The 7,990-nt window shown below is 43.3% G+C and overlaps 1 long non-coding RNA gene across 1 annotated transcript; it reads right to left on the minus strand.

The window, feature by feature from the left end:
* Positions 1-308: 308 nt before the first annotated feature.
* Positions 309-7,643, minus strand: LOC114812148. Its single transcript, XR_003759793.1, has 3 exons — positions 6,773-7,643; positions 1,910-2,056; positions 309-1,550 (listed from the first exon to the last, which is right to left on the minus strand). It is a non-coding gene; the product is annotated as an uncharacterized LOC114812148 (long non-coding RNA).
* Positions 7,644-7,990: the final 347 nt, after the last annotated feature.

The following is a 7,990-nucleotide window of genomic DNA, read 5'->3' on the forward strand; positions in this document are numbered from 1 at the left end:
TAATTTGAAATTGAGCATCCTTTTCAAGACTACTCTCTATTTTTTATTCCGTACAAATTCTAAAGGGGCTCTCACAACCAAAGATCATAGGCTACTAGGATTACTAAATCCAAAAATAAGACAAATCAACCTTCAGCTTCTTTTTAGTAATTAAACTCTTAACATTGTTCATGTTCCACTGTTGGGCTATTTTTACAGGGCTGGTATCAAACTTCATTTTGGGGTGAATGATAAATAGTGAAGAGAAACAGAAGCAACCATTCTAATGCAAAAAAAGTTAATTTTTTATTTCAATTTAGACCCATCGAAAGTCAGTTAAGATCTACAGAAAACATCTAAACAGGTATAATTTTGAGATTACCAGGATAAGTACGATCAAATGTGCCCCTCTGTCCTACTCTCCTTAAGGAACTTTACAGAAAATTTCCATGAAAGGAAACAGTTCACTTTCTATTATGGTCAATTTGAAGTGGAGAAATTGCAATTCAAGGAAAACCTTTATAACTGCTTTACAATGGCTACTGCAGCAAACAGTAAACTTCACAAAAAATATGGTGTACTTTTCTGGGTAGAAAAAAAATCTTTTTACAGTGAGCATTTGGAAATAGTGAGCTACTTATCTTACAACTCTAGTTTCACCAGAAACACAAATGCAACCATAAGCTGCAGGACACGCTTAAGAAAATTAAACAGATGTAGGTGCCCAGCTATTATCAGAGCAAAGTCCCTTCTAAATAAAGGTGCCCTACGCCCCATGGAGTTCCCAGCCATTTTTGCTGACATTTCTTTTGAGGCAACCTATAGAATAATTCGTGTACTTTGCAATAGCTCAGAACAAGAGCTTAATTTCCCAGTGCTCTTCCTTCCTCCCAGAATTATACAGGAAAGTTTGGCAAACCTCTCTTTCTGCCCTTGTTTACAAGGTAGAATTCCTTATATTACAGGCTTGATCCTATTTATAATACAGCATGTCTGGAGACAAAGGAAGTGAGAAATGCAATCCAGTGTGTTTGTCCTTAATGATTTTATAGTCATCTTATTTTTAAAATGAATAATTGATGCCCGTTGAAAATGAGGTCAGAAAGCAGTGTCTGATCTCTTTTATGTAAGATAAATGGAGAGTGAAAAGCATTTCCCTATTTTAATATTCAGGCATGATTTGGAGGTGGTGACAATAAAATGGAGCCATAAGCGAAGGGGGTATTTTCTATGTTTTTAATCGACTTTATTTTTACATTGAATAGCAATGGGCTTTAGAATGCTGGGCAGGCTTGGAAAGTTCAGTCATGCATATGGAAACGCAGTTGGCAAAATGAACTAGGCATACGCCCTGGTTCTCTGAATGCTGCTAAATGGTATAACAGGTATAAGCAGTACTGAAATGTTTAAGCAAGGCGGGGGGGTTCAGAAGAATTACTAGATATTTCACATATTGCCGGTCGGCAGTTGTCTAATTCACACAGATGTGTTCAGTCAAAGCCTGTGTTTTAAACTTTAGTACCTTTCTGCTCCTGAAATTCATCTGCCTCCAAATCTCCTTGTTAAAAACTCTAAAAAAAAAGTTATAATCAAATATTTTATTAGGCTCTTATTAACATTCATTAGTATTCAATTACAAAAGTCAAAGCACGGAACCAAGAGCTCTACAGACTAGGGTTCGGAATGTAGATTTTGCTACAATATCTCAAGTATAATAGATTTATTTTAGCATGGCGATTAAGAGAGCTGATGAACACAAAAGGATGTTCATGGAAAGTGGCTATGTTTGCCCTCTTGCTCTTCATGAAGGGCAGAATTGAATGGGAGGCTAGCCCATTAATTCAGCAGACTTAACACTGATACAGCAGGCTGACCCTGGGCCCTGGAGGTATAATCTCTACATAAATTTTCAAATCTCTGGTATACTGACCGATGATTTGCCGTATTTTTCTCCAGCAAATTTCTTCCTTAGTCAAACTCAACAGAAGGGATCACAATACCATTTCATAAACTGGTTTATGCTGTTTGCCAACTAGAAGGTCACTTCTCCCAAGCGGCTGGGAAATGGTTCTCAATCCTGCAAGAGAGAAGGATGTCCTTTTAATGCTATCTAATCTGATTTGACTTTTATTCATCAGTAAGTCTACTTTTGCCTTTCCATTTAGAAAAAAAACACCACGGTTGTCCCTAATACTCTGAAGTCAATACTCCCTTTCAAGACCTCTGGTTATAAGACTGGTTTTTGTGACTCCTGCCAAGAACAATGGATGAAACTCAGCCAGACTTCATCTTGGAAGACCTGTGCAGAGAATTTAATTCTGATGATAGTGGTTTACGCACCGCCACCCACATTCTCTTGGGTTACCACTGGAGCACTGAGTGCAACGAGGAAGGAAGCGGGCAGGGGTGCAGCATATTATGGCGTAGTGGATAGAGCACGGGCCTGGGCATCAGAAGGACATGAGTTCTAATCCCATCTCTGCCACTTGTCTGCTGGGTGATCTTGGGTGAGTCACTTAACTGTGCCTCAGTTACCTCATCTGTAAAATGGGGATTGAGACTGTGAGCCCCACGTGGGACAAGGACTGTGCCGAACTGGATTGGCTTGTATCCACCCCAGTGCTTAGCAAAGTACCTGGCACAGAGTAACCGTTTAACAAATACCATCATTATTATTATTACTATTAAGTGTGCCCAGGTTTTTTATCTGCTGGACCCATTTTGGGCCAAAGTAACCAGAGTTTACTGCCAATACTACACAATAACACCATAATCCAGCAGGTGATTGCCTTGATAAGTAAACAAGCAAGTAAAGGTACTTATTGAGGGCCTTCTGGGTACAATGCACTGTAGTAAGGGCATGAGAAAACACAGCAGAAATATCGAACACAGTCCCTGCTCACAGGGAGTTTATACCCTAGCAGGAGAGACAAGCATAAAACTATTTACAAAAGGGGTAATCAGACTAAATTGACTGTACGATTGATTATACAGATATTTATAAGTGTCGGGAGAGGGTATAAATAAATATGAAATGCTAGTGGGAGATGAAGGACATCTATGTGCCTTGGGATACTGGGAGTTACTCAAGAATTACTTAGACTGTGAGCTCCAGATGGGATAAGGGCTGTGAGCAACGTGATTATCTACCCCAGTGCTTAGTACAGTGCTAGGCCACTAGTAAACACAAGTGCCACAATTATCATCATTATTATTACATAAGGCTTGGAAGCCACTCTGATCTTTGCCACCGATGTTAGGCAGTACTCTTCAGGATTCCCACTGGGCTTGTCCTGCTTTGGGGACCCCTTCACCACTGTTTTCTTTGGGGTTTTTTATGGTACCTGTTAAGGATTTACTATGTGGCAGGCACTGTACTAAGCACTAGGGAAGAGACGAGTGAATCGGGGTGGGCCCAGTCTTAATCCCCATTTTTCAGATGAGGTAAGAGGCCCAAAGAAATGCAGTGATTTGCCCAAGGTCACCCAGCAGACAAGTGGCAGAGCTGGGGTTGGAACCCAGGTCTTCTGACTCCCAGGCCTGTCCTCTTTTCCACTAGGCCACGCCGCTTCCCACCACTGATGACAAAGTCTCGGCAGGCCCGCTTCGATTTGCAGAACCCATTTCCCACAGCCCCACTGGACCAACAACAGGCTACTCAAAGCATTAGTCTAAGTCTACGAGCGAGTCTACTACAAGTTGACGGGCACCCCCCAGGTTGCATCTAGCTCCCTGCCAGGCAGTATATTTGTAACTGAGGTTGCATGGTCATCAACTGCAGGCTGAAGCATAGGCTCGCTGATGACTATTCGGAAAAACGAAACTCTCCCTGACTGGAAGGAGGGTCACGAAGCCATGAAGGGCGACCCTGTGAAGCGGTATCAAAGAGGTAAATATTGCTCGCTACACACTTAGTTTGGAGCCCCTCCACTTCAATGCAATCAAGAGTTACAGGCAAAGCATAGTACTAAGCACTGAGGATCAGCTCAAAAACATTAATTCAAACAGAATTGCAGGCTCACAGCAGGTGACTCTCCCTCCTCCCCGTCAAAACTGTGAGCTCATTGCGGGCAGGAATTGCCACTTTTTATTGCTGTATTGTACTTTCTCAAGCGCTTAGTAATAATAATAATGATGGTATTTGTTGAGCACTTACTATGTGCCAAGCTTTGTTCTAAGCACTAGGGTAGATACAAGGTATTCAGGTTGTCCCAGGTGGGGCTCACACAGCATGGCTCAGTGGAAAGAGCACGGACTTGGGAGTCAGAGGTCATGGGTTTGAATGCCGGATCCTCCACTTGCCAGCTGTGGGACTGTGGGCAAGTCACTTCACTTCTCTGTGCCTCAACTACCTTATCTGTAAAATGGGGATTAAGACTGTGAGCCTCATGTGGGATAACCTGATTACCCTGTATCTACCCCAGAGTGTAGAACAGTGCTCTGCACATAGTAAGTGCTTAACAAATACCAACATTATTATTAATCCCCATTTTAAAGATGAGGTACCTGAGGCACAGAGAAGTGAAGTGACTTGCCCAAACTCACACAGCTGACAAGTGGCGGAGCCGGGATTAGAATCCATGACCGCTGACTCCCAAAATGGGATGAGAATCCACGACCTCTGACTCCCAATCCCGTGTTCTTTCCACTAAACCACAAGTGCTCTGCACACAGTAAGTGCTTAATAAATACGATAGAATGAATGAATAAAAGCTAATAGCTGGACCAACGAACAGGTGAATAAACAATCAGTGGTATTTACTGAGCACTATGTGCGGAGCATTGTATTACGCACTTGGGAGAGTACACAGATTTAGCAGACACCTTCCCTGACCATAACAACCTTATAGTCTAGAGGGATGTTATGGCATCCGGTAATTCTTTAAAATGATAACATGTTTTTATAAAATCTTTTCCAGAGATCCTATAGCAGGGTGAAAATGATGATCTACTAGAGCCTGGATCTACCTTTGAACTATATCAAGGAGAAATGTTCACCCACAGCTGAGCTCATCCAGCACTGAGTCCAAAGCATTGCACCCCACTTAAGAGTAGTCTGTAAAGTCTCAAAAAGAGTACAGCAGCTCCAAGTTAAACATTCTGAAGTCACCCATTAAGAATTCCACCAGCCTAGAAATCAAAGGCTTCAAGCTGGGGTTTTTTTTTGTTTTTTTTAAACTAGGATCTGATGTCATCCCAAGATCTGGAAAAAGTTTGAAGTGAAAAATTCAGGTCAAAAAAGACCCTCCCCGCCCCCCTCAAAATGCAGCAATTTAAATATCAGATTTTCTTTCAGTGCTACTTAAAATTAATGCCCTTCGAATTTTAGAAATGGCCTTTATTTATGGATGTTTCCCCCTGCCTCAAAAACTGGCACTCAAACTGCACAATGGTAGTGCTGCTAATTTTGTAATATTCCACAGTGGGGAAACTTGAAACCTTTCAAGCTTAAAAATAAAACCACACCTCTATTTAAAGATTAGGAGGGCAGGAAACATTCTGCATTAAGCACACATGATTTTATTTTTATGGTGGCCAAAAAAGAGCCAAATGGCAGTATTTTGGAACTTATTTAAAGCACTGCCAAACCCACTTGAACAGCCCACTGAGATACCTAGAACACTTTTGGGAAATTACTTTTGGATTAAAAGAAAGTGAGGATTCCTCAAGATAACTTTGTCTCATTTTGCTTAAGCAACGTCAGGAGATTAATTACAAAAAAAAATTTATTTTACAAAGCTATCAAAACCAACACGGTATGTGCAAAATCAGACTTGTTCATGAGGTGATTTTCCTGTACCAAAGTTCACGGCCATTATCTGCTCACAAGTGCATGACCTTCTAGAAGAGTTTCATTATATTTTCTCCCATCTTTCAAGATGTATGCTTAAACCTACAAACACTGGTATCAATTGGAGCATACATTTTATTTTAAATTAACTTTTAAATGCCTTCCCCTCACCTGAGCAGGATTTCTAAACCAGATTAAAAAAAAAAACTACTACCAAGACAATTTAGTCTATCAATAAGTAGGCGCTCGTACATTTAGAAATATTTAGAACTAAGGCTATGCAAAATGATGAAGTCGATCCTCTCAAAATTTTTCCCATAGTTAATTGCCCTATAGCCCTGAGGGTGTCTGCCAGTTTTGGTATCCAAATTCAAGTCATTACTTCTTCAAGACAGCGCACAACTGAAATACTGTGAATGCTGGGGACATTTGAACTCATGTAATTACACGAGCCTCTATTACAACCACAGCAGTTGAAGGAGACTTACACAGCTTGCCATTGCCCAAACATTCTTCAGATAGCTTTTTGGGTTCTAAACGTTCCTTAGAGGAATCTGGCATCTAACCAGCATTCCCATCAAGAAGAAAGATCTCACCTTGTTAGTTCCACTCAGTAGTTTAACTCAATGGAATGATCTCCCGGGCTGACCTTCATGAGGCTAAATAGATCACTCTCCCTCTTTCTCCCCCCCACCTGCGAACACACCCCCACCCACCCCCACCCACCTGTGGGCATGCTAAAACCTGCCTGGGCACTTCAAGGAAAAACTGTGGCCAATCTGGAATGAGCCAAAGTGGGGTGGGGGAAACCTCAGTGAATTGGAACACTTTTTTTTCTAGCAGCTTTCTTCAAGAACATCTTAAAGCAAGAAATGGCATGCTTAAAGTTCTTTAAATGTTTAAAGGCCAAATAGCGCTCTACAAGTCAAAAGAACACACACCCAAGGCACTCATTTTATCACAGAAATGCAAGACAAGGAAGGTGGCAGTGTTTAGAGTTACCTGGTTCAGGGATGGAAGTGCAAACAAAGAAATATGGGCAAGCTATATTTCTCAGCTAAGCCTTAATGGAGGTGGAGGGGGAGGAAAAGTTCACGTTCGTTATGTCACAAACAGGGAAGCGATTTCCCTGGCATTCCTTAGAAAAAATAAAGCTATCCCAAGATATGGTAACTGCTGTTACTATGGTTACCGCAGCCACATACTCCAGGCACTAACCCCGCAAAAGGAAACAGAGGCTTTTGGAAACAGGCCTTTGTCTCGATCCACGGCTGAAGGACAAGCAGGGCAGGTGATCATTCTGGGAAACGAGTAGTTTTCCGTGTCCTCTTTATTTGGTTAAATAGGACAACACGGGTGCAAGCCACAGTAATCCAGCCCTCTAATCAGGGTGCCTTCCATCTTGCACTGCTCAAATCCAACGAGGCCCATCACAGCGTCCCAGGCCAGGAACCCACAGACACTTTATGGGAATGAGAAACCCTCAAATCCATCCTTCTAGAAAAAGAGGGCAAAAAAAAAATAAAGTCCATTCTCAAGCCCTAGTCCCCAAAAGAAGGGGGATTGACCTTTGGCAGTCAGAAAGCTACTAGGAAGAAGCAACGCCAGGGCCTCCAGGATATCCTTCCAGAAATGCAACGTTTAGAGATGCACTTGAAGCGGGCAGCCATTTAGACCCCCTTGGAGGAAAAGGGGGTCCCATAAAACGCGGCTAAATAAGGCAGAGTTGGGTAGAGATCCAGCGCGCAGGCGCGGACAATGTGGCTCAAGGTGCAGCTCGTTCCCTACCCCCAACACCTTGGCGGGGGCCTGGCGGGGAGAGGCCTACGGCGCATGCGTAGCTATGCGGCAAAAAAGCTTCCTCCGCGAGGCGTACGAGCGGGCGCTTTTCCCTGCCCTCGCTCCTCCCCCTCTCTGCGCATGCGCGGCGCCTTCGCTCAGGTCCCTGAGAAATTTCTGGAAAGAAGGAGCAAGGAGGAAAGGGGGGGGGGGCGGGGGAAAAACCCTGCTTTCCTCCACCATTCCTAGCAGTCAACCATCGAGGCACAAGCAGAGGCATTTAGGGACCCTGACGCAAGGGGAAGAGCAGGGATTTCTCTGCAGCTGCTGCTTCCTCTTGCCTGCTCAGGCGCCCCTTGCCAGGGAGGGAGAGGTCAGAGGGCAAGAGGTGCTTAGGCCGTAGCCCCCCCCCCCCTTCCCGCAGGGGGAAGCCGTTTATAA

Source organism: Ornithorhynchus anatinus, chromosome 5 (genome assembly GCF_004115215.2).
Source record: "Ornithorhynchus anatinus isolate Pmale09 chromosome 5, mOrnAna1.pri.v4, whole genome shotgun sequence".
Taxonomy (NCBI): Eukaryota; Metazoa; Chordata; class Mammalia; order Monotremata; family Ornithorhynchidae; genus Ornithorhynchus; species Ornithorhynchus anatinus.